Genomic DNA, 27,531 nt, shown 5'->3' with positions numbered 1-27,531 from the left:
ATTTAAAATAACGGCTTTGGACCCAGTCTTGTTTCTAGCAAAATCCACTTACGAGAAGCAGCCAATGTGGGTATGTGAGAAAGCTTGCCAGTAGCTTCTCGTGGGTCGGTGGTTCTTTCCGGGGTTTTCCTGGGTTCTTCCTCCACCATCAATACTAGCCGCCATGTATAGCCTATCGTGTGCTGAAAAATGGCGTTAAACCCTACAACAACAACAAATTACGAGAATTTTACAAATGCCTTCAGTCTTGTTTTGTTGTTTAGTTCTGGAAATAGTATCTGAATTGGTTGTATATATTTGAATAATGAATGAACAAACTGAGCGTATCAATAAAAACTATCTGAAACCAAATGTGCACTTGAAGGAGTTACGCACAATTTAACTGTATCATTCTCAGTATATTGTATACCCAACTTATGAAGATATTCTAGCCTTACTTTAATAACTCGAGCTTCGCAGTTTGAATTTGAAACAAATCACGTTCCGACTGAGAGTATATATAACTAGCTTATGACTCCACTGTCAAGGATTAATTGTTTGATTGCTGCCAATTTGTGTCAAGATTCGCACAAGCCTATCGTGAGCGTGAAACCTGTATATGTCACGCATTACAATCAGCTATTAAATCCGCCATTACTAATAAACAAGATGCATCTGTTTAATTTTCTATATAAATTTGTTTTTAGTCACTAAAAGTGTCTTGGCAAATTGTGTTGACATTTAATGCGTCTGGAGGAAGCTGATCACAAGTTATTCAATTTATGCTAGCTGAGTCGCAGATTATCACGTAATCATAAGTTCCCAGGAAGGCTATACCAAGGGCTTTTACTTTGGTCTTATTTTTATTTTACTTTGTTTGCACTTTAATATTACTAAACAATTCATTACTTCCAATAAATCTTGTATTAATGTGCATTTTAAGCTTCAGATGAAAACTCTAGAGTGTGCACTCGTATGAAAGAATGATCTAGCGGAACGTAGACATAATCTGGTAAAGTTTCAGCTATAACAGTTTGGATTAGGCAACATTGCACTACCTGATAAAGACAATTAATGATCAGTAAAAAAAAATATCCAAATTCCAAAATTATTCGACGCCAAAAATGACTTATTCTCAACATTGTGCTTCTTTTCTGCAAGCCTTGACGATAGCTTCCAGTTGGATATTGTGTGACAATATTATGACAACTTGCCATCAGCATTGCTGAATACAATTGAAAGGGTCTACTTAAAGCTTTGGTTTAAAGAAAAAACCTTATCTTTGATCTTACGTTTATACAGACAGATTAAATAATCTCAACAATTATGCAGATACAATTACAGTAGTAAAATAGTGTGGACTCCAAAACGCGCCGTTAAATCAAATATTACTGGATTATGTTTTAATGCATTTATTGCTAAGTAAGTCCACCAATATCGCTGAAACAAATATTAGTTTGGCTAACTGAATGAACATTCTAAATCGCAAATAACAATTAGGACAAATCATATTTAGCCCAAAATTAATCCCAAAAGACAGTCTCTGCATACCTCCTTGAGGGAGTTCCACGCATACTAAATCTAAAGAACAAAAGAATAAAGCAGTCTCACCGCAACTAAATAAATAATTTTTAGAAGCAATATTTCATCAGTTTTACACTGATACGTCTTGGAGTATTGTCGATCAGTAAATGAAAAACTGCAATCATTACCATCTGATCAAGTTTTTAACAGACTTTAGAACATACTGTTTTATCTGTACTAAAACACTATACCGCTTCGATCGACACAGCTCATGTGGACAAGATATAATCTATTCCATAAATGGCTGTCGGAATGAATAACGATCATAAACTAACAGGTCCAGTTTCGTAGTGAAAGTCCACTGTGTTAGTCTTACCAAGGGATTCCGATAATGAGAATCAGGTCGTCGTTAAACTAGAAGTTTGGTTTGATTTATTCGTGTGAAACCCGTCAAGTCCCACTTATATATGTTTTATTCAAACTTTACCCGAAAATATTTAATCTGATTTTAGATGTTTTGAATTTACGTGTTGTTCATTAGAACTACAATGCTACTGGAACAATGACATCGATTCTTGCGACAGATACATTTACTGTGGAATATGTTTGTGCATTAAAGACCATTTCCACGACTCTAAGCTATGTGAATAAACCATCGTGGTGATTATCATCATAGAGACGAGGGAAATTCCTGAAAGACATCAAGACAGGCACTACTGTATATTTCTTCCGTTTGATTAATGGCAAGCAGCTTACCGTCATACCAAGATATGTTTTTGACTATCACACAGTGTCACTTGATTGATATATTCGGTCCAAAATAACACATACACAAATAATGCAGACTGAACTGGATAGTTCAGATGTAGTGGGAACATACACAAACATAGTTTTGCATGCTTCGTTCAAGCCTGGAATGGGAAATAACATATTCAGTGTTACTTTAGAGACAACGTCTATATTTTCTATCACTGCTTGTGCAAGTTGCATAGTGTTCTGCCCCAAAAGATAATCTGGTATCGTCCAAGTGTTAAGAGAATATTAATATACCAGCCAAATGCTGGTAATTGTACAGCTTTTCACCAGCAATGTGTTTCTTACTCTTCTTCTTGTACAACAGATCTCAATCAAATGATGACAACATTAAAACTTTACTGTCTAAAGAAGCTACTTCGTACATCATCTATTCAGTATCAAAAACAGGTTTTTTAGTTTTTTGACATGAAGCGTACATACAGTTCAGAAATGAATAAATATAAAGATTTACAACCCTGTGCTCCAAAGAAAATATTTTATAAAATTAGACTTAGTGAATGTAGGTTCTAGCCAATCACTAAAATGAGAGAGAGAGAGAGAGAGAGAGAGAGAGAGAGAGAGAGTAGATCAAGATTGAATTGTCGTATGAATACTACGCCTATCAGCTACATTTGCCGCCAGGGTTCAATTTATTTTCGTTACACATTTAATTCCTATACAATTCAAGTTTCTTATCATTTGCCTGACATCCATTGTGAGCCCAGGCGAAGCAACGCTTAAATCAATTTTATTGATTGTTAAAGGGCCAATTTTCAGCACAAGATAGGCTATACATGGCGGTCAGTATAAATGGTGGAGCAAGAACCCGAGGAAACCCCGGAAAGAACCACCGAGAAACTATTGGCATGCTTTCTCACGTACCCATCATGTCCGAGCCCGAGACTAGAACCCACGAAGACAGTTGCGGTTGCAGTGATCCGTAACGGTGAGCGCTTTAGACCACTCGGCCCCCACTCGGCGCCCCGAAAATGAATATAACCATTATGTGGATAAAATATATGAATGTGATATTTATTTATTTATTTATTTATTTATTTAGTTATTTTATATGACGTAAAACCCAGAATTAGAAGAATATTCATGATGAATAATTGTTTGTTTTTTTTACTGAGGTACGACAGGTGGACTGCGCATTCATTTTGCTTTTTGCAACATATCTTATAAACTATATATAAAAGAATTGTAACGAGTCTAAAACTAAGTAACTAAAAAGAGTGAAAGTTAAAAAGCTTTGAAAAATTCAACAAATAATTTATTTCTGTGGAATGCAAAGTGAAAAGAATTACAAACACAAGACCTAAAAATTCAGACAAGTCCAGAATAAATCCAGAAACTGAAGGCGATTATGTGTCTGTGGTAGCTTGTAAAGTGTTAATGTTTCAACAGTCTTTTGTTGAATCACAGTAATGTAATTCCATGTTTGAATTCATTATAAATTCTAATGAATGTCTCTGTCCATGAATTCATCAGAGCATTTTTGCATTTCCAAAGAAAAGAATCATTTGAATTCAACAATTTGAAGAAATAAAATTTCCAACCCATAACTTTTATACTGGACACAACATATAATACGGTTTGAAAGTGCTAGATCTTAAAGCACGATCAAAAGAATTGCAAGATTATATAGTTCTCTACTTGACCTCAAGTCACAATTAGAATTTTCATTTTTTTAAATTACCTAATGGAAAATAACCTTGTAGAATGATCATAATGTTGACAAAATAAAAACCAGAACCTGGACTTTCTAAAATAAACATAGGAAATTCCAAAACCTATACCTATACCAAAAATACATATTTACTTCTATTATTAATAATTTGGATTTTATACCCATAGACAACTACAGTAATTTATCTATGTATTAGTTGCTTACACGGAATAAAATTAAAAAGTCATTTCAGGTCAAGCAGAAATTATCTCAGTTATGGACAAGGTAAAGTCCAACATACAATGTTAACATTTTAACAGCATGTAATGAAATGAAAGACATTTTTAAAAAAATAACTAACAAACAATGCAAATTAAATATATATAACAGAAGAATTAAGATTAATATGTCTTCATAGTGTTGAAATATTTGTGCTAAACGTATTTATTTTGTTATATGCTGATTACGGTATAATGGTCTCTCCAAAATGATTTACAGAAAGGCTAAATGTCCAGTGAGAACAGTTCCGTCATTGGAGACCCCTTCGGTGGCCTAGTGGTTAGATGCGGGAGGTAGTGGGTTCGATCCCCGGCCGAATTATACCAAAGACTTATAAAAATGGTACTAACAACTGCCTCGCTTGGCGCTCAGCATTAAGAGGTTCGTGTTATGACTGGTCGACCTGGTGTCAAGATAATTTGTCTAGATGGGTCATCATGTTATATGCCTGCGGCGTGATGCCCCAGTGCTTGACATCACTATAAACTGCCACACTGCAGACATCGTAGCGATGAGACTGAAAAATTGGTAAAGCTACGTTAAAAATCGAAAGCACACACACACACACGCAAACAAACACACACACGCACACACACCGCCGTTGTTGGAAATTAAACCTTAAGACAGAATGATCTTAACGGTATTAGAAAAGGTGGTAGATTGCCAGACTGCTTTAATTAATATGGTGATGATCACTTCTAAATGTACATGCATTCATATTGCTTTACCCTTTGTCTGCTTGGTTTGGTTTGGTGTTAATAGTTTAGCAACATAAATACATCATTTGGTTCCAAAGTAATTTGAATGCAGGTGCAGTTTACGACTATAGCTGTAGGCCATATATTGGATCTCGTGTTAATTTTGAATACTTTTACTTGGTGTACAAAAAAGTACACGCAAAATGAGTTTGCATATGGGGAAACTTCGAAAACATCAGCGTTGGAGCAAAAGAATCAAAGCATTATAAACCACATTTGGCCGACTGAATTTCTACGTTATGAAAACCTAAAATATATTGCAGAAAGATATTTACTACCAGAGAAAACTGGTTTTCTCTTATCCGAGATTTATTAACATCATTGTTTTGTTATGTTTTGGTCAATCAATGTGCGCATGTTCTAAAACAATGACAATTTGGTACAGAAATGGAATTCCCGATTAACTGATTTACCGAAAAGTATATTATACAAGAAATTGTAAGATCATGGTTTCAATTCTACTTAGACAACATTAATGTACTTAAAACCAGACAGCATCGTCACTTCGACTTGAAATACCAAACAGGACAGTATCTCCAGAAAACAGAAACTGTAAACTTCTGTAGTAATATTTTGAAAGATGAATTTCATTTTTTATGTTTCTCCGCTGTTTAGAGATGCATTTACGGAAATAACATATACCAAGTATAAAATTATATGCTGAAAGCATTGATACATTGAATAAATATTGTATTTCAATAGTCGTAATCTGGCTTTCTTATATGAATACCCATTTTCTACCTTGTTCACTCATGAAAATGAGACCTTTTCTTGTTGCAACGTGTGTTTCCTTTCCTTTAAATTGTCATTTGTAACAAATTCCAAAAAACTGTCATACACATCTCAGATAATAAATGCATTTTTAGGTTCCAGATATGATAATATATTTGTCTTTTGTCATTTATCTAATGCTTTACATGAATTTTTGGAATTGTTTTGTGTCAAGGGCCAGTAAACCAAGTGTTAACAAATTTCATTTTCATGCACAATGTCTCAATGAACCGAAACTTTTAGACATCTTGATATTAAGAAAATATAACAATAATTTTTTTCAACCTACGTGGTACTTTCTTGTGAAAATTTCTGCTTTATTTAAGATATACATTCCAACAAGGAATAAGAAACAGAATATTTATATGCAGGTTATTGTATTAAGTGTATATCCGACACTATGTATCTACAGACAATAGCTGCGTTTTTATGCCTTTAGGTTTTCGTGGGAGATCCCTTCGGTCGAAATCATTCACATGAGAACTTTTCTAGAAGAGACCAATGCTTGGTATTGCTAATTTAGATAATTCTACCAGCCTAATTGGTCCGAATGTGTAGTAAATGGAAACAATAAGACAAACGGGGACATTCGGAAGCGACTTTGGAGGGTATGGTAATAGGACTAGATGGGATATCATAGCTTCATATGTAAGTGCTGGAAGTAAAATGCACAAAGTATGTTGTTGTTGTTGTTGTTGTTCTAGGGTTTAAAGCCATTTTTCAGCACAAGATAGGCTATACATGGCGGCCAGTATCAATGGTGGAGGAAGAACCCAGGGAAGAACCACCGACCCACGAGAAGCTACTGGCAGGCTTTTCCACACAAAGTATGAAATCGGCTCAGATATAAATGTCTGAAAAATTATGTTATTCGACATCATGAAGAAAACAAAACAACCATCCAGTTTGTCCTCTTGCTTTCAAAAAATGGTTCCCCCGAGTCAAGGTCACTGGTTTTGGTTTGGTTTCCTTTGGTATTTTACAGTAGAGCAGTACAATTAGGTTATTTACTACCAATGTAATTTGGAATAAAGTACCTTCCACAAGGACACTGTAGCTGACCCAGGTTGGGTCTTTTGGTCTTGAATATGGCACGCTCACAACTGAAGGACTCGTGATACTAATGAAATGGAAGAATGTTAACCAGTGTCATGTAGAAATGACTGAGGATAAAACAGAGTGTATATGAGTTTCGCTGGCCAGGATTGGTTGATAATGAAAGTAAGATTTTAGTAATAAAAAAAAGAGTCTTTTGAGAGCTGTAGCTGAAATAAAACCCAGATATATTATTTTACTGATAGAATTATAGTCCCTTTACGGACTTGAGTTTGGATGACTTATTACTGAAATCTGCAGCTGGTGCCGTATTGAAAGCACGTTTCAAACAGATGTAGATCCATAAAATACCATGGGTCATATGGTTTTCTCTCCACAGAACCTATTATCAAGGACGTTTCTGTACCGATAAATATTGGTTTGATCATGAGTACTCAGAAACTGAAAGACTGAATTTTTAATACAGTAGTATTTGTAAAGGTTTACAATAGCAACTGAGTTAGTACCATGAGTTCTGAAACACGGAAGCTTTCCTCCCTGTTTACTGAAAATATAAAGACTTTAAGCTGGAATAACGTATAAACTATTGCTTTTATTTTACTCAGGCCTGAATATTATTTTCAAAATTGTTCTAAATTTACAATAAGATCAAAATCACGAACTTAAGCAATGGGGTGTGCTCGACTTGAATCAAGCTTCGTGAAGTCCATTATTGTCGAGCGTGCCTGAATCTATTTCGACAGTAATTGTATCCAGTAGGAAATCTACGCAACATTAAAGCGGGACCATTAAATGAGCTATGGCAGTTAAAAATGTATTAATATATATAAATATATATAAATATATATATATATATATATATATATATATATATATATATATATATATATATATATATATATATATATATATATATATATATATATATATATATATATATGTGTGTGTGTGTGTGTGTGTGACACAAAAGAACGTTTAGATTATCTCAGTGGAAAAATATCTCTAAATAAATTCTCTTCTATTTGCCGTATGCACAATTTTGTTGAAGATTGTATAGTTGTTACCTTTTTATATTGCAAATCTAAAATACGATGAAACTGTAGCATCGCTCTGTCAGCCACCAACATTATTATTTCCTACTATCAGCTGAGGGGACATTATTCCATACTGCTTTTTTGAGAAACAAATATGTACTATAGAGAGTATGGTGACAGAAGGAGAATTTGGAAATGTTCATTTAATGTTTCCATTTCTTCCTTTCTCCTGAATTGCGATTAAAATGTTGCAGCAAAATTTCCGTATGACATCCATGTTCCTGGAATGTTTTAATTTATTTTGGCATACTGGTGAAAACAAACCTATATTAGCGCTTCCACATGAATCAACGTATTCTGCCTTACATCAAGAAATTTCGGTTTTCTATTACATGTTGAGTGAACTAGATTTGTTATGTTTGAGTGTCTTTTACGCAGGGAGAAGGCTGTTCCAGAGCTAAAGAAAGTGTTGCCCAACTCTAATTACTTCTTTACTGCGTCGATAAAATATGTTTGAAAACCAAAGTCCAGATTTGTTCACGTGTTTTTGTTCATTGAAACACACACTTTAAAACATCAGTTCTTTACAACCAGTTTCTCGTCGTTTGTTCTCGCACACTGTAAATGTAGACATCACTTTCGTGTGGAAAATATTACAAAACCCGTTTGATACATATGCAAACGCTTAATTGAAAGATACACGAGGTTTAATACACATGCAACTGAAAGGTACACGAAGTTTGATACAAATGAAACTGAAAGGTACACGAAGTTTGATACATATGTAATTGAAAGATACACGAAGTTTGATACATATGCAGACGCTTAACTGAAAGGTACACTAAGTTTGATATATGTCCAATTGAAAGGTACACGAAGTTTGATACATGTACAATTGAAAGGTACACGAAGTTTGATACATGTACAATTGACAGGTACACGAAGTTTGATACAAATGCAATTGAAAGGTACACGAAGTTTGATGCATATGTAATTGAAAGGTACACGAAGTTTGATACATATGCAATTGACAGGTACACGCAGTTTCATACAAATGCAATTGAAAGGTACACGAAGTTTGATACATATGTAATTGAAAGGTACACGAAGTTTGATACATATGCAGACGCTTAATTGAAAGTTACACTAAGTTTGATATATGTCCAATTGAAAGGTACACGAAGTTTGATACATGTACAATTGAAAGGTACACGAAGTTTGATACATGTACAATTGACAGGTACACGAAGTTTGATACAAATGCAATTGAAAGGTACACGAAGTTTGATACATATGTAATTGAAAGGTACACGAAGTTTGATACATATGCAGACGCTTAATTGAAAGATACACGAAGTTTGATACATATGCAAATGCTTAATTGAAAGGTACACGAAGTTTGATACAAATGCAATTGAAAGGTACACGAAGTTTGATACATGTGTAATTGAAAGGCACACGAAGTTTGATACATATACAATTGACAGGTACACGAAGTTTGATATATATGCAATTGAAAGGTACACGAATTTTGATGCATATGCAGACGCGCTTAATTGAAGGTACACGAAGTTTGATGCATATGCAATTGACAGGTACACGAAGTTTCATACAAATGCAATTGAAAGGTACACGAAGTTTGAGACATATGCAGACGCTTAATTGAAAGGTACACGAAGTTTGATACATGTGCAAACGCTTCATTGAAAGGTACACGAAGTTTGAGACATATGCAGACGCTTAATTGAAAGGTACACGAAGTTTGATACATATGCAAACGCTTCATTGACAGGTACACGAAGTTTGAGACATATGCGGACGCTTAATTGAAAGCTACACGAAGTCTGATACATATGCAAACGCTTAATTGGAAGGTACAGGAAGTTTGATACATATGCAAACGCTTAATTGAAAGGTACACGAAGTTTGAGACATATGCAGACGCTTAATTGAAAGGTACACGAAGCTTGATACATATGCAGACGCTTAATTGAAAGGTACACGAAGTTTGATACATATGCAAACGCTTAATTGAAAGGTACACGAAGTTTGAGACATATGCAGACGCTTAATTGAAAGGTACACGAAGTTTGATACATATGCAAACGCTTAAGTGAAAGGTACACGAAGTTTGAGATATTTGCAGACGCTTAATTGAAAGCTACACTTAGTTTGATTTCACATATACGCGTATTGTAGACTCTTCACTACTGGATAAAATATTTTGTAATGACAAATTTGTCACGTGGTGAGCAAATATCTTCAATAATTGGTATATTTATTTGAGCAGAAATGGTCTACCTTATCATCTTTTTTCTTCTTTTTTTTTGGGGGGGGGAGGGGCGGTTGCTGTGTAGCATGTAATTATCATTTATGTAACAAATTACGTTAATTATTTCATCAACAATTACTTTTTCAATCAATTAATGAAAAGGAAACATAATTTAATTTTATTATTTTTATGTCAGGAATTCATTTTGTTAAATTTTTAATCTTTTAAAACCATGAATGTTAACAGCTATTCTTCATCTTCCACAAACAGTAACAGTTCAAGCAAATGCAGCGCCCTCTGTCTCTACTGCACATTGGTTATCAAAAATGTATGTGCTGGCACACCACGATGAATTGTCTAAAGCTGTAGATACTTGTGTTATAACTAGAACCAAGTTGTTTGTTTATTTAACAGAATACAACATGACTGCCCGCGCGCATGGAATATTACCACGGAAAGCTTTATCGTGTTTACAACAATTCCGATTGGACATAACCAAGCACGGAATTTGTAAGCAGAATATTTTCAGTGAAGTGTGCGACCCAGTTCTAGCTGAAACGTCTTCATTTTTCAATGTACCAATAAACTTAATTGGAAACGACATAAAAAGCATTGCATCACACTAAACAGAGAATGCGTTCATTAAGTCTATGATATGGGTGGCGCATCTGGAAACCATTGTTACACGATGAAAAGTACTCGTTTCTTCTCCAGGACGGCATGCAAAGAGGACATGTTTCTTCATTCTTTGCATTTATTAGTCTGTCACATTTCCGAACGGTGCTGAGATTTGGGCGGGGCTAATATATGTTTATTTCTGCTTCCGGTATAATTCTGTTTTGTTGCATTTCTCTAAAAATCTTATAACTTTCTACTTTAGATCTTACATAATAAATAACTGAATCTTGTCATAGGCTTTCTAGCAATACGATTCTATAACATATGCTATATGTTGCTCAAGTACAGGCATGCGTTCCCCGATTACTACGTTATGACGTCATTAAAAGATGAACATAACCGTTATCAAAAGACATTCTATAATGACTATTCAGTTTTGTTCATGGTATAAATTATTTGACCTTTTGTATTTAATTTGTCCCCAATAAATGCGTCGATACAAACACTTATGACTGATCTTAAGAGACTATTATCTCGCTCGCTGATCTAAAGAAAATGAACAGGTCTCGGCCAATTTGCAAATTTGTTTTTCAAAGTGAAATCAATTGTGTGACCTTGAAGCAAACTGAAAAAAAGTTAATTATACATATAAAATTGTATTGCCGGTGCAGTGTAATAAACAGGATAACACTGTGCCTGTCTTGAAACAATGCATTATTAATGGGTTTAACTTCGTGAGATTTTATATATTTCTATAAATGTAATATTATTTTTTATAACAGTCGACTTTTAAGTAAGTGCACAGACGCATTGACAACGTGAATCTTTACGAAGAAATGGATACGAAATTTTGCTAGCCCCTGCCTTAGTGAGCCAATGGTTTTACTTTCCATTACAAGGCAGGTAATTGATGATGGTAATACAAAAACAAGTGGTCTGGTCTTTAGTTACCTCCCCTATATCATTACGAGAAATACCTCTACTAGGCATATCTATCTCTCTCTCTCTCTCTATCTATCAACTATCTCTCTCTCTCTCTCTCTCTCTCTCTCTCTCTCTCTCTTATATATATATATATATATATATATATATATATATATATATATATATATATATATATATATATATATATATAGAGAGAGAGAGAGAGAGAGAGAGAGAGAGAGAGAGAGAGAGAGAGAGAGAGAGAGAGAGAGAGAGAGAGAGAGAGAGAGAGAGAGAGAAGAGAGAGAGAGGGAGGGAGGGAGGGAGGGAGAGAGAGAGAATACAAATAAATAACTTCGTGTCAATTCAGTTTTATCTCCGTAGAATACAACAATTGTAATTATTCGAATGGTGCAGTGAATAGCAAATATAAAATTAGTTCTTATGGAAGACTATTGTTTGTACTTCTTTGTTTTAAGCATCTTAAGAAATGGTAATAATTTAAAGCAAGAGGTTGGACATGGAATGGGGGGGGGGACTAGAAATGTCAGAACACTGGTTAATGCGCCACTGTACTCATTTTGATTAATGGTAACAAAAACAATGTCATACATGGGTATGTGATCCTAGCGTCCTTAAATTAATGAATCTGTCAACAAAAACACGATAACACCAATTGCAAAGATCGTTTCCAAAAGTTTATGATCTGCCCGGAACCTGTATAAACACTAGTTTTCAATGCTTCGTTAAAGTCTAAAATTGCAGGCATACATGGCAAACGTCTAAAGTATCGCAGTTTTGCACCCTGGTGAGAAATTGAGAAAGATTCCATAGGGACTATAATTCAAGCTATATGATGATTAATGATGAACACCGAAACAAATATACAAAAATTTAAATACGAGCTTCACTGTCGTAATTATTAAAATAATTTCTAGTATTTTATGCCAGTTGGAAATCAACTTAGTCTCAATAACTGCTTTAATTCGAGCAAGGGCAAAATAAATGAATCTAAAATAGAAAAGGCATTGATTCGTAATTGTAAAGTGTGAATAAGAACAGGACGCGTTGTCTTTGTAACATAATATTATGTCACTCAGTGTATGCAAAAGAAAATCAAAGAAAATAAAGTAAATGAAGAAATAAATATTTACGCGTTTTACATAATATTTGATAAAATCTGTGATAATAAATTTATCGTAATTAATAAACCAACGAGAAATATCTGAGTTTCTTGTACAGTATTAATATATGGAATACCATGGGTTTTTATATAATATTTGCTATATGGAATACCATGAGTTTTTATACAGTATTTGCTATATGGAATACCATGCGCTCCTGAACGATAATAAATGCATCAGATACCATATCGTGTGCATTAACCCAGAGCGATAAATTTGTTGTCGTGACCCCCATTTTATTGCGATACAAATCAGAGTTCTGAACTTGTGCTCAGCACCCACTGTGAAACCAGTCTGTGCACAGTGGTATTCGATGTTATCGGGCAGGCAACATGATTAGGAAGTGAATTTCAAATGCATTTATCTTCTCATCTATTTCATTTCATCAGCATTTTAGTTTCTCAATCAAGCATGGATTACGAGATGTTTTGGTGTTGGACGAATTGCAGAAAGGTTACTTTTGGATTTATAGATTATGTATCTCCTCTTACAGAAAATAGGCACACGAGATTTTAGACACATGCCGTTACAGCTCTAGTCAATATATTAGCTGCATATCCTCGTTCACAGCGATAGTAACTTCCGATTCCATTAAGTTCTTCCTTTTTATTATTAAATTTTAGAGATCTATTTAGCGGAAATCATTACACCTTTTTTATGCAAGCCTTTTTAAAAGACTGACTTACCCGAGCGTGCATGTCTCGATCATACAGCAAGTTAAGAAGGAGGTATGTGTAACCCTGTGTTTGCAGATGCTATGTTATATGATGTACACGTGTGCGTGTATTCGGGATTGTTCTAAATATTTCCTTCAGTCCTGCATGATAACAAAAGGTAGTAATTATTCACAACAGCCACAGTATTTAAATTGTCGTTTATTAAAACACAAAAATATGAACAAACAAGAATCATTCGATGAAAGTAACGCTTGATTGGCCGAAACAAATTTCCATTAAAAAAACGACAAGTTATGGGAGTGTAGCAATGACAGACGAAGAACGACGTGTAGTCGCTTAAGCTGTTCTGGTTTTTCATCGGGTGAACTACAATTCAAACAGAACCATCAAAAATTTGCCAATTTAAAAAAAAATGTACAAAATTCATTCAAAATATCATCTAGATTTCAAATCCATTAATTTTTGCAGTAAAATAGTTTGCTTTTGTATACGAAATCACCAACATATTCAAATCCAGAAAATCTCTGGCTTGGTGCTTGAGCAAGTCATCAAGTAATCCATATGTGACATATTTAAAAGTTGCTGTTCTGCTACGGGCCTTGTAGAATCTTAACTGGTCAACACGTGAAAAGAACACAATAGGAACAAACGAAAGCCATCGTCCCTATTTAATCAAGGGGGACAACTTTCCACGAAAGCCCTAGTCGCTACTTAATCAAAGGGGAACAACTTTCCGCATTAGACTATGGCCAGCGTTTGTTCTGTCATACATTTATCATAATATTGTTTCACTTACAAGATACTTCAACAGTAGACATTGATGGTGAATTTGTAAAATAGCTTTAGACAAAATGCAGATCATTCACGTTTTGTAAAGAGTGGTTCAACCATACGAGTTTCATCACGATGGCCAATTTAGCCCAGGTTTGACAATTGTTTATAACGAAGATAATTTCAACGGGTAACGCTTCGAAGTTCTCAGTTAAGGCGCTACTGAATTAGGCAGGAATGGAAACTGATTCGAATACCTGTTTGTAATAAGAGGACATACCTCTTCAGCGTCCATTGATGACACTAGGTTTTCTCTACAAAAGTTAATTGTTTGAGGGAAAAGGTCCTAAAGTTTTAAACAATCCAATGTGATTCTCCGTCGTTAAAAATATGTCAAATAAAAGTAAAAAAATGAAATAGGGACATGACAGAAAATCCAATCAAAACCTTGCTCTTACATACTTGTTTCATGAGCATAGCGGGTTAAGTTTGACACGTTCAAATTTCTGATATCAGCCTTACCGACTACATTTTGCCTCATGGGGATGGCTGCTATTGTGATAGCATCAGCCTATCGGTCCATTCAGTCTTTTGTCCGCAAACATAATTGTCTGGTGGAAATTTACCGAACTTGGCACACAACTTGACCATGTAGTAGTCATCGGTAAGAGTTTTGTTGCTGGGTCCTACTCTGGGCTCCACTGAAGATTTTAAAAGTCAAACAAAAAAATACAGCCACACGAGCATTTCGTTAGTCTTCATCTTTCTTTGAACCAGTTTTTTTTTTAATATTACATGCAACGGTTAACAAATATCTCATAACATTTGTAACTGAGTTTGAGTTACAAGTAACTGAGTTTGAGTTACAAGTAACGGAGTTTGAGTTACAATCAATGGGTCATAGTCATGGTAGCAGCTCAGGTGTGCGTGTCTACATTTGGAACCTAAAAATTTCGGTTTTGTAGGTAGTTGCTGTAGAATTTATGAATTTGGTAATTGAACGGTTTCCTGTGTGCCACTGTGTACAGAAGATTCGGAAAAGATGTAAAATCCACATGCTCTGGCAAAGTTTGTGCCATAAATCCTATCTCATCCTATATGCTAGAAACAACCATATTATTTCTTTCGTAATAAAAAAAAAATAAAGATTCATCAGTCTTTGAGTACACCTCTAGTATCTACTTTAGAGCATACTAAAAACTGGTTTTGTCCAAGAAAAATTGATACAGATAAAATAAACTGTGAACTTTTTCTATGAAGCTGTGTGCGTAAGTTCATGCTGGAATGAGTTGATTGGATGGTTTAATACATTCATTTTAAATTATTCTGTAATCCTAACAACTTGACCAAGCAAATTAAATTTCCCTCTTGTCTTCTACAACCTGTATGTGTTCTTTTTCATACACTGACAGGTTGATTGAAATATTCATAAAATAGTAGTAGTAGTAATAATAATAATAATAATAATAATAATAATAATAATAATAATAATAATAATAATAATAATAATAAGTCAGATAGTGAAACAATACAAATCAAAGAGCGATTTCAAAACCACACTAAGAAGACAAAACAAAACTATTGTGACGACATGAAAGAGAGAAATGAAGCCTTAAAAACCTGATTATCGGTCCCCAAAAATAAGGATTATACCCGTCGAGATTCAAAATGGAATTCAAATCGACAAGTACATTGTTCTAAGCACCTTACGTTCATATACGGTACCTGTCAAATATTAGTCTTTTGATTATTCTGACATTGCGTCTACATACGGTACCTGACAAATATTAATGTTAGATTATTCTGACGTTGCGTCTATATACCGTCTTTACTCGCTTATAAGTCGATTCAAACTGCAAAAAAAACAAAGATCATGATCTGCCGTAGCATAAAGCGCCTGTAGATCAGGGATGTGATGTTTGCTGTACTGATTACTGCTTGCAAACTGCATAAATCCAGATATGCCAACTCATGATGCGATGGCAGATCTGGGTCTATGCAAATTACAGTTGTAACCGTCTTATAAGCGATTGTATATGGTAAGCGTAACCCTTTCCTAGCGTGACATGTTTAAGAAACACGTTATTATGTACTCAGTTAATTGCTATATAAGACATTCGAGGAGGGCTTTGGGGGTTCTTTTATTTTGTTTTTTGAACTTTTGTGTTAGGAGGAAAATTTGTCTGAAAAAACTATATTTACATTTAATAATTCTGTATATAAAAAAAAATCTCAGCTAGACATGCAAAAGTTATTGAAATGAAAGAGCACAGTCCCTAATGATTATGTAGTCATAAATCACCTGGAATGTCGTGCCCACGGAGTTTCATTTGTAAAGAAGATACTCAATAACTCCAAGCATTAATAAATATTGTATTTTTATCCGATAATTAATCACGAAACGAATCCCCTAATGTGTGCAGTCATATCGATAAAAGATTGAATGAAACGTGAAATAAACTCGTAAACTGTTTTAAAATGACAAGAAAAGGTACACCATTTGTAATGATAGCAATTTAGATTATATAAGATTAGTGTCACACCTTGAACGCAGTTAACTTGTAATAACTGTGCAACAAATCAAGACATTTTCAACACCAAAAATACCTTTGTACCGTAAATATGCTAATTTTCATGCAAGCCTGTGAGAGCCTGTTACGAGTCTAAGTTCTCACCAAAAATATCAGAAGAAAGTAACAAAGAAAACAGCAAGAATGTCCACCAGATTATAAGGACAGGAACCAAGGATTACAAATTGCTGGGATACCAGGAAATGATGTAGAGGAATAACGCGGGAAAAAATAATAATATATATTACAGAAGAAAACGCAGAAATATTAACCAAAGAGGAAAACGTCCCGTGAACTTTACGCACGAGAAACACGAGAAAAAAATGGCTGCTGCTGGAAAGGCATTGAAAAAGCAAGAGAATTTCTGAAAAACTAGGGAGAATAGAAACAAGTGAAGGGTCGTTCCTAGAATGTGCATACAGAGAAGGACACAAGACCTAGATATGACACGAATGCCGAGAGAAAAAATACCAGTAACATCAACATTAGTGGCAGCGCTGAAGGTACTGAATCCAGAATATATACAAAAACTGTACTCCATCAACCCAAACGGATTCAAAGACTACATAATAAGACCTAGAAGAAAAGAACCGATACTACCGCTTGGAGAAATAAACATAGCTGGAGAGAAAGTCATTGTAAACAAACCTTCACCCATATTAAGGAAAATTTTTTTAAAAAAAACTGGAGTTACATCTGTCTCTTGAAATAACACTAAAAGCAGTGGTTGAACAAGTTGAAAAGAAATTTAACATAAAAGAGTTACCTCAAGGTTAGCAACTATCCCACTAACTACAATTTTACAACGGAATACGAATATTGGAAATAGAATAAAGCAAAATGAAAGACATAAAGAGAGCATTTTTTATACATTGTTTCCTGGCGAAATCACGGTACAAAGGATATGTATACGACAAAAAGTGCAACAGATTTGGCGGGACAAGACTTACACCACACAAATATCCAATAAACCAAGAGACCCAAGCAGAGACCAGAGATCCAAAAGCAACTTAACAACAACAATAAAAACAACATCTAAACCAGCAACCGGAAGAGAAACAAATCTACATTGCACAGTTAGAAATTTTCCCAAAAGAAACACCAGGAAGAACAGGCGAAACGACAACAACCATAGCAACTACAACAGGGAAAAGGCAACAACAAAAGTTGGACAAAAACAACTCCAACAGCAACAAGAAAAAGAGAAACAGGAGATAGGGAAACAAACACAACAAAAAGAAAAACAACGCCCAAAACAACAACAAAGAGAACAACAACAACAGCAACATTTAGGACAAAAGCAATTACAGCTTCAGCAACAACAAGAAAAACAGAAGTTAGAGATAGGAAAACAGAAACAACAACAAGAGGAAACCCAAGAACAGCAACAAAGAATGGAAGAAATAACAAAGGAAGAAACTAAGAAGAAACTAGCATCAATGAACACCAAATTGGACCAGATACAACAAGAAGAACAAAAACAGCCAGAACAAAGACAGGACCAACAAGATGACTTAGGAGATAAACAGTGTAACATATTAAAAAGACTACAACAACATCATCAACACCAAAAGAAACAAAAACAACTGAACTAGAACAATCAATCCTGACAGAAGATCAAATTAAAGAATTAAACAGAAGCAGAAGAAAAGCAAAAAGGAGGAAAAAAGACGAGAAGGGCACAGCATGATAGAAGAATAGTAACTAGATGATGATGAATGCCTTGAAAAATGATTAGAAAAAAATGTTTATTATTTATTAAAAAAACATATAATACAAGATACAATATTACAAAACCAAACGACATACAAAATCAAAACCTATAGCATAGGCAACTATAATAATATGGCAGGATGGCCTCCGTAACCGGTCTGCAAAGTTCAAACAGGGGAGAGCACCCGCCAAAAAAAGTAAAGACAAGAAGCTTTGTAAAATTTAACCAATAATTTATTTCTCTAGAATATCAAGTCAAAAATGAGAAGAAATAAAGAGCTTACGGTTTTACAAATCAAATCTAAAAATAATCAAAGAATTAAAAAATAGATGTCCTAGTAATGTAAAGTCCTGAATGAAACTGAGTTCGAATCCGGATGAAATCCAAAATGTAAGACGATGACGAATATTGTAACATGTGAAGTGTTGTTGTGTCAACAGTTTCTTGTTGAATCACATAAAATATTATTCCAGTTTTGAATTCTGTATAACTTCCAATAAATGTTTTATCCAAGAATTTTGTAAGATCACTTATGTAATTCCAGGGAAAAGAATCACTTGAAATTCAGTGAAATAAAATTTCAATTTCAAGACTAACTACAACGCAAAACAGATTCCTGTATGGATGTCAAGAGTTCGTTTTTCCAGAAGGAATGGTAATTTGTTACATGATAATTATCACGTTGTCCAAGTATGGCCTTGACTTAACTTAATAATTCTTACTCTGAGAAAGAATTTTTTAAAAATTACAAAAGTTGTTTACCAAAACTATCACTGGTTCTGAATCAAGGTCAGAAACTATATGCAGTGTTTCTATTATTAGTTGTTTAAAAACAAAATGTAACCGTCAAGTCAATCAGAACTGAATTGAATTTCTGGACATTGTCAAATCCAGTAAATAAAGTTACATTGCAATAACATGTAATGGAAATTTTAAAAAATCAAAACTAACAAACAAACAATTAAATTAAATCAAATATACGCAACACAGCCCTCCAACATGACTTTATGGGTAACGTTTCCAACTGCATACGCTGAAAGTTTTTGCTGAATATGCATTAAAAGGAATTTGATCAGATTGGTAAACTGAGCTGTCCCAATGGTCCCATGCAGATTTAGAGGTCTTTTAGATACATCATTCGTATTATGTCTCTTTTTATGCAGGGAATCACTGTGGCCGAAATGAATATTATGTAAACAATTGTGTGAAGGTTTTAGATAATAATTAAAAGCAAACAAATTTCCCGACAAATCATGATTCCCTCTTAGTGAAGCTAGAATTAAATTAAGATGGTAGTCTAGAATGATATCTGTTGTAATACTTAATTCATTTTCATAGTTTGTTTACTTAACGGCTCAGAGAATTGCTAATCAATACGAACATGAAAAACATAAAAAACCCAAGAAGTGAACCATAATCATCGCATTTAATCAAATAGAACTCCTCGAATTGCGTAAAGATAATTCAGCTATTAAATGTAGTTACGCCCGTTCCTCACAACATTTTTTCCTGCGCCGAAAGAAACATTTACAACGACTATTTTATGGCTGAATTAAGACAATTATATTTTACCAAAGGACTTCTCATGCTGGTCCGAAATTAAAATGGCGTCGATTTGTGGTCTACTATGGCTGTCATAGTGACCAGTTTCAAAATCTTGCTATCACTTCTTCTCCTGAAGAATGACCATATCAGCATGGGATTTTCACTGAAAGACTTCTTAAATTTGGCTTAATGATCTTAAATTAAAATGGAATGTTCACCAACTTGTGATGGGGATGCACCGGCTTTGTAACTCTACCTGGAATTCTGAATGTAATTCCTGTTGTGATACTAATAGGAAGAATGTGATACTAATGTCAAGATGGCCACTATCGCTTAACCGGCTTGAAGCAGCTGTTCTGTCTTTTTGTGCCGTTTTCATGATATATGTGCTTGTTGTCTGTCTTCGTCTACGTTATTGTGTTCATCATGCTTTGGCTGTTCAGTTCGTATGTGTTTCTTCATCTCCTTGTTTTGGAAACGAGAACAATTAGACTTTTCTCAGCTGTCTTGCTCCACTGCTACAACGTCCTTTGTTGCTGAACTAACCGCCATCACGTGATACTCGCCAGTCAACCCGTTTATGCTATGATGGACCATCATTAATTGCTTTAAATGACCACTCCTTGGCTCTCCACACCACATTGTGATCTAGACTAAACGAACTGGGACTACATTCATCATTACTTAAATGTAAACAGAAGCGAAAACAGAAACGATGTTTCAAAGCTGTCCGGCGTAGAACAGGAAGAAGAATTCCAGTTATCTCCCTTATGCCCTTTCCGGCCTAACAATTTAAAAATTCGACCGTTAATTTAGATAACCTAATCCAGATCAATTAAATCGTCAACCTTTGTGTCAACTATCCAAGAGATAAAATAGCCAGTCAGTAGGACCACTGGAAAAGCCCACAGAAATAGTTAATTTTATCAACGATCAGAATATCGTCGTCTTTTTCCTGACAGAAATATGGCTAAAAACATCAGGCGATAAGCCCAATTGCGCATATTTAACACCCACCGGTTACTCCATCAAGTCGTTCTCCCGCCACTCTCACAGAGGTGGAATAGCAGTCATCACAAAGAACTCCATGATCAAACGTCTTAACCACACCAAAACTTTCAATTTCTACCACACATCGTTTGAACTAGTCCAAACCACACTCACACTGGAACAAAAGTCAGTCTATTTTTTATGCCTATACCGCCCTCCTCCTAGTAGAAAAAACAAGCTGACTGAATCTCTATTTTGGAGCAGTTTCCGAATCTCCTGGAGTATGGAAATTCGATAGGTGGCAACCTGATTATTCTTGGAGATTTCAACTTTCACTTTGACTGTCCCGGAAACCCAAACACATCAAAACTCATAGATTCCATTAATGTTTTCAACCTCACACAGTCAGTTAAATAACTCACCCATAAACATGGTCACATTTTAGACTGGATTCTTCATAGACATAATGATAATATTCTACGGTTCTCCCTGGTATCCCATGAACTTGCATCAGATCACCTCTGCATTATATGCCATCTTGACGTATCAGTCCCTAACCCTCCACCTTTATCTGCTACTAAGAGAAACCTTCGTATGATAAATAGAACTAAACTAATGCATGACATCCAAGCAAACCTAACAACTTGTTTACCTCCTACAGCAGAACAACTCGATAACTGCATGCGTTCATTGCTCGACAAACATGCCCCAGCCACCAAGTGCAGAGTATCAATTCAAACGTGTTCTCCTTGGTATAGCAATATTAGAGACCAGCTTCGCACTGGTAAAAGAGACTGCCGTAAAGTTGAGAGGCTTTGGCTTTCCACCAGACTCATTGTTCATAAGCAAATCTATGAAGCCGCTAAGAAGAACGTAACAAACATAGTCCATGCAGCGAAATCAATCCACTACAGTAATAAGATCATGGAAAGTTCCAGTTGCAAATAGCTCTTCGAGACTACTAACACGCTAATGTCAAGGAACAAATGTACACCACTTCCGACTGCCTTCTCTCCAGTCGACCTTCCGGACCTGTTTGCAAATTTCTTCCGTGACAAAGTACAAACCATTAAAGATAAACTTGACAACACAATATCAATTGACTGGTCGTCACCGTACAGTTGGGATAAAGAATTTCAGCGGCAACCATTAGCAGCATTTGATCCTATCTCTATGGATTTATACTTATAATCGTGATGAAGTGTGCACCAAAGTCATGTGAACTTGATCCAATTCCAACATCACTGCTACTTGATTGCTTAGATCCAATATTGCCTTCACTAACTGATGTTATTAATACCTTTCTCTCATCCGGGAAATTCCCATCATTTTTCAAAACTGCCATTGTAAAGCCTCTGCTGAAGAAACCAACACTCGGCCATAACGATTAAAGGAACTACCGCGCAGTTTCTAATCTCCCATTCATATCAAAAATCTTAGAAAAGGTTGTTCTATCCTAGCTTGTATCATCTAAATTCAAACAGTCTTTTTAGCAATGTACAATCTGCATATCGCCCTTGCCACAGTACTGAAACTACTCATCTAAAAGTTGTTAATGACCTTCTCTCTGCTTTGGATAGCGGAAAGATTACAGTCCTCACCATCCTTGATTTGTCTGCAGCATTTGACACAATAGACCATGATATATTACTTCACCGTCTCCAGCATGTATTTGGCATTCATGATACAGCCTTACTGTGGTTCAAGTCCTACTTGGTCAACAGGACACAAATTGTGTCTGCAAATGGAATACACCCCAGCCCAATTAATCTATTTTGTGGTGTTTAACAGGGGTCTGTTCTTGAACCTGTTCTCTTCATTCTGTACACTCAGCCGCTCTCAAGGGTCATAGATCATCATCCAGTGTCTCGCCAGTTGCACGCTGACGAGATCCAAATATACAAATCTAGCCACCCTACAGAAGTTGATGCTACCATCCAAGATGTAGAGACGTAAATTTCTGATGTGAAATCATGGATGACATGGACTAAGCTGCAGATGAATGATGATAAAACTGACGTCATTCTAGTTACAACACAAATACTTCCTCATTCACATCCTTTACTTCAAACAATCAATATCAGCAACACCAACATTAAAATCACACAGTCAGTACAAAACCTACGTATTAATCTGGACAGTACTCTCACAATGCACCAAAATGTCATGAACATATGCAAGGCTGCATATCTTGAGCTGAGACGCATCATCTCCATTCGCAAATATCTTTCACTTGATTCCACTAAAATACTTGTGTGTTGATTAGTACTTTCAAGACTGGACTATTATAATTCAATTATGTCGGGTTCATCTCAATATCTACTCCAGAAACTTCAAAACGTTCAAAACACAGCTGCTCGGATCATAATTAGAGTACCACGATCAGAGCACGCCTCCCCGCTACTCTGTACCCTACACTGGCTATCCATTCGATCAAGAATCAAACACAAAATTTGTTCTCTGTGCTACGTTTAACTGACAGACTCCAGTCCAACATACATATTCGACCTCACCCATGTGTACAAACCAGCTCCTCTTCTGACAATCGTATACTCATTATTCCCACTATGAAAACGAAGTCATATGGACAACGTTCTTTTTCATACCAGGGCCCAGCAACGTGGAACGAATTGCCCACTGAACCCATTCAAGAGTGCTCTTAAAACTCACTTATTTCGACTGCAAGAACAAACTTAAACACCTAATAATGTTTCCTACCTTAAATATTTTCAGCATGTTTGTTTTTATATTTTTTAATTTCATGGTGTTTGTTTTTTGTAATCATATCATTATATGTTTTTTATGTTTTATGTGTTGTCTAATGTCGTAAATTGCTTAGAGCTTCTAATGATTAGGCGCTATAAAAAAAAGTCCTCATTATTATAATTATTATTATTTTTATTTTTTTAAATTATTATTATTATTATTATTATTATTATTATTATTATTATTATTATTATTATTATTATTATTATTATATACAGTTACAGATATTACAGAAGTGAATCATACTTTGGTACATAATATTGTTCACTTTTAACTTGTGATGAGCATTACAAAGAGTTTTTAACTCACGTCTTTCAATTTTCATGAAAGTATGGCCCTGGTTAATACTTAATAATGTGTATTACTATATCGCATGAAAGCTTATATCTGGTAAACCTCTTAGCATAATCTTATGTATTACCATATACCGTGTAGGCTTATAACTAGATAACCTATTGGCATAATTAAATGTAGTACTATATATCGTGTAAGGTTATATCTGGTAAACCTATTGACACAATCATATATATTAACATATATCGTGTAAGATTATATCTAGATAACCTAATGGCATAATCATATGTATTACCATATATGGTGTAACCTTTTATCTAGATGACCTATTGGCATAATCATATGTATTTCCATATATTGTGTAATGTTATATCTAGATAACCTATTGACATAATCATATGTATTGCCATATATCGTGTAATGTTATATCTAGATAACCTATTGACATAAGTGGTGTACCCTTATATCTAGATGACCTATTGGCATAATCATATGTATTACCATACATCGTGTAATGTTATAGCTAAATAACCTATTGGCATAATCACATGTATTACTATATGTGGTGCACCCTTATATCTAGATGACCTATTGGCATAATCATATGTATTGCCATATATTGTGTAATGTTATATCTAGATAACCTATTGACATAAGTGGTGTACCCTTATATCTAGATGACCTATTGGCATAATCATATGTATTACCATACATCGTGTAATGTTATAGCTAAATAACCTATTGGCATAATCACATGTATTACTATATGTGGTGCACCCTTATATCTAGATGACCTATTGGCATAATCATATGTATTACCATATGTCGTGTAATGTTATATCTAGATAACCTATTGACATAATCATCTGTATTACCATATATCGTGTAAGGTTATATCTAGTTAACCTATTGGCATAATCATATGTTTGACCATATATCGTGTAGACTTAAATTTGGATAATCTATTAGCGGATTAACCTTAATATGCATATGCCTCAAAATAGTAAAGCATGATCTTCTCAAAAGAAAAAAATTCTAACACAGCGTGGGAAATAAAAGATGTGATCCATTCCAGGTAACGATTAGATATGTCAAGTAGTCCAGGTCTAATGAACTTTAATGACTACATTGAAATAAATGTTTCGGATTCATTTTATGCAATTAAATGTGTTAACTGTTGGTATAACTAAAGACTTTAAAACAATGAAGAGAAAAATCTGAATTTTTTTTAATACTAATTGGTGACCAGACATCAACTAGCCTAACGTGTAATGTACCTGTGATGACTGTGAGTAAACAATATCTCATGGTTCCACGACTAGGTAAAACAATGATAATTTTTCTTTATTAAATTACAATATTATTTCAGTATTCTGACTCTGCAGAGTATGTTTCATAAATGTCTGTGCATATGATTAACAGTACTAACGGTCAGTCGTTCTTTTTGTGGAACATCCATTTGACAGTATTATGAGGCAACGCTGAGAGCAGAAATCCGTTTGACTTAAGTTACACTGTATGTTACATTGTTTAGATAAAAGTCCTGAACCTTCAAATGACTAATTTAGGTCTGATGCGTACCAAGACCCAATGAATTTGAAACCACTTTAGTATAAATAATGTTGGTTGTTGTTTTTGTTTTAGTTTCAAATGTGTTCACTGAAACTTCATTGCTATTTTTACAAGATTATCGAGTTTTACCCGCATACATACATTTATGATAGAATATTTTTTGTATTCAAGACCATTTCCCTGAGTAATGTGACGTGGTGATCATCATACAGAAGGTGGAAATTCCTGAAACACTTGAAGTCAGGCAGTTATGCGCATTTTCTCCATTTGATTAATTGATAACAAAATAATGTCATACCAAGACAAGGGTATGAATATCTCAGTCTGTCCGTTGCTTTACATATACAGTCAAAGTAAATGCTTCCGCAAATATTGTTGTAATTGGATTGGATACTTATTACCCAGCGATAGCTTATATAAACATATTTTTGCATTCTTCTTTGGAACAAGGAATGGAAAAAACTGTGAATATTTTAATCCAGTCTCGCGTTAATGACCATCTCATATGCTCCTCGTCATTGTTCTTGCCGTCTAGCGTTATGCAATGCTTCCAACCTCAACAGATAGCCTAATATCTATGTTTTAAGGAAAGGTTAATATTCAAAATCTGCCTCTATTAACTCTGACGAATACTCTTCCAACTGTATGTATTTCGACCAATACTCTTCTTCTTCTTCAATAGATGGGACTGCACCGCTGACCTATTGGTTATAGCGTCCGCCTCGGATGAGGAAGGTCGCGGGTTCGAACCCCGGCCGAGTCATACCAAGATATAAAAATGGTACTAACAGCTGCCTCTCTTGGCGCTCTGTATTAAGAGTTTAGTATTAGGACTGGTCGGCCTGATGTCAGGATAATGTGACTGGGTGGGACATCCTGCTACGTGTCTGCGGCATGATGCTCCAGTGCTAGATAATCACTATAAACTGCCACACTAGACATCGTAGCTATATTACTAAACGCGTGTTAAAGTTATGTTAAAATCCAAATCTCTCTCTCTCTCTCTCTCTCACACACACACACACACACACACACACCCTTCAATAGACGGTGGTCATATATAATTGAAAACTTCATAGGGTGGCGTCAGAATCTCAGACTATTGCTGTTCCTACTAGTGGCGCTACAATTATCACTTGCTAACGCATGAAAGAAGGATATTTCTTGTTGAGATAGTTCCTGAAATTCAGAAGAAAAAAATTTAAAGCACCGATCTGATATGGAAATCCTTCATTTCCAATGAATTACATGAAATGATATAACATTTATGTACGTAGCGGTAAAATCACACAAATATTATTGAAATTCAAATGTAAATATGTACAGCATGACTGATTGCAAATCAGCCGTCGGTACGTTCGTTGTTTCCAGTGTGCAACGTATGATGAGTCAAAAAGAGGCTCGACTGACGTCGTGGGCAAAAATTCACAAAAGAACATTGTTCACGAGCAGAGGGAGGGGACATTAACGAGAGAGAGAGAACAAATCAAGACGGAACACATCTTGTTAACATTCCTTCATTCCTGAACTTCCACGCACGCACACAAAACAATAAACATATCACACTGGATATCATCTACATTTACCACTAGGGTTAAACACATTTGTTGGTTTTATCAATACAAATCAAGTTTACGATCTCATTCCCGACACCCACGGTGTCGCCATGCGATGCACAGCGGAAATCGACGTTATCGTGCGGTCTGTATAGTTAGGGCATCGATTTAGCATGTCTATCTATCTCCACATCATGTTTATTTTAACAGCCG

Source organism: Sinohyriopsis cumingii, chromosome 4 (assembly GCF_028554795.1).
Source record: "Sinohyriopsis cumingii isolate HCF-2022 chromosome 4, ASM2855479v2, whole genome shotgun sequence".
Classification (NCBI taxonomy): Eukaryota; Metazoa; Mollusca; class Bivalvia; order Unionida; family Unionidae; genus Sinohyriopsis; species Sinohyriopsis cumingii.
The sequence above is the reverse complement of the archived record's forward strand: the minus strand, read 5'-3'. Positions refer to the sequence as shown.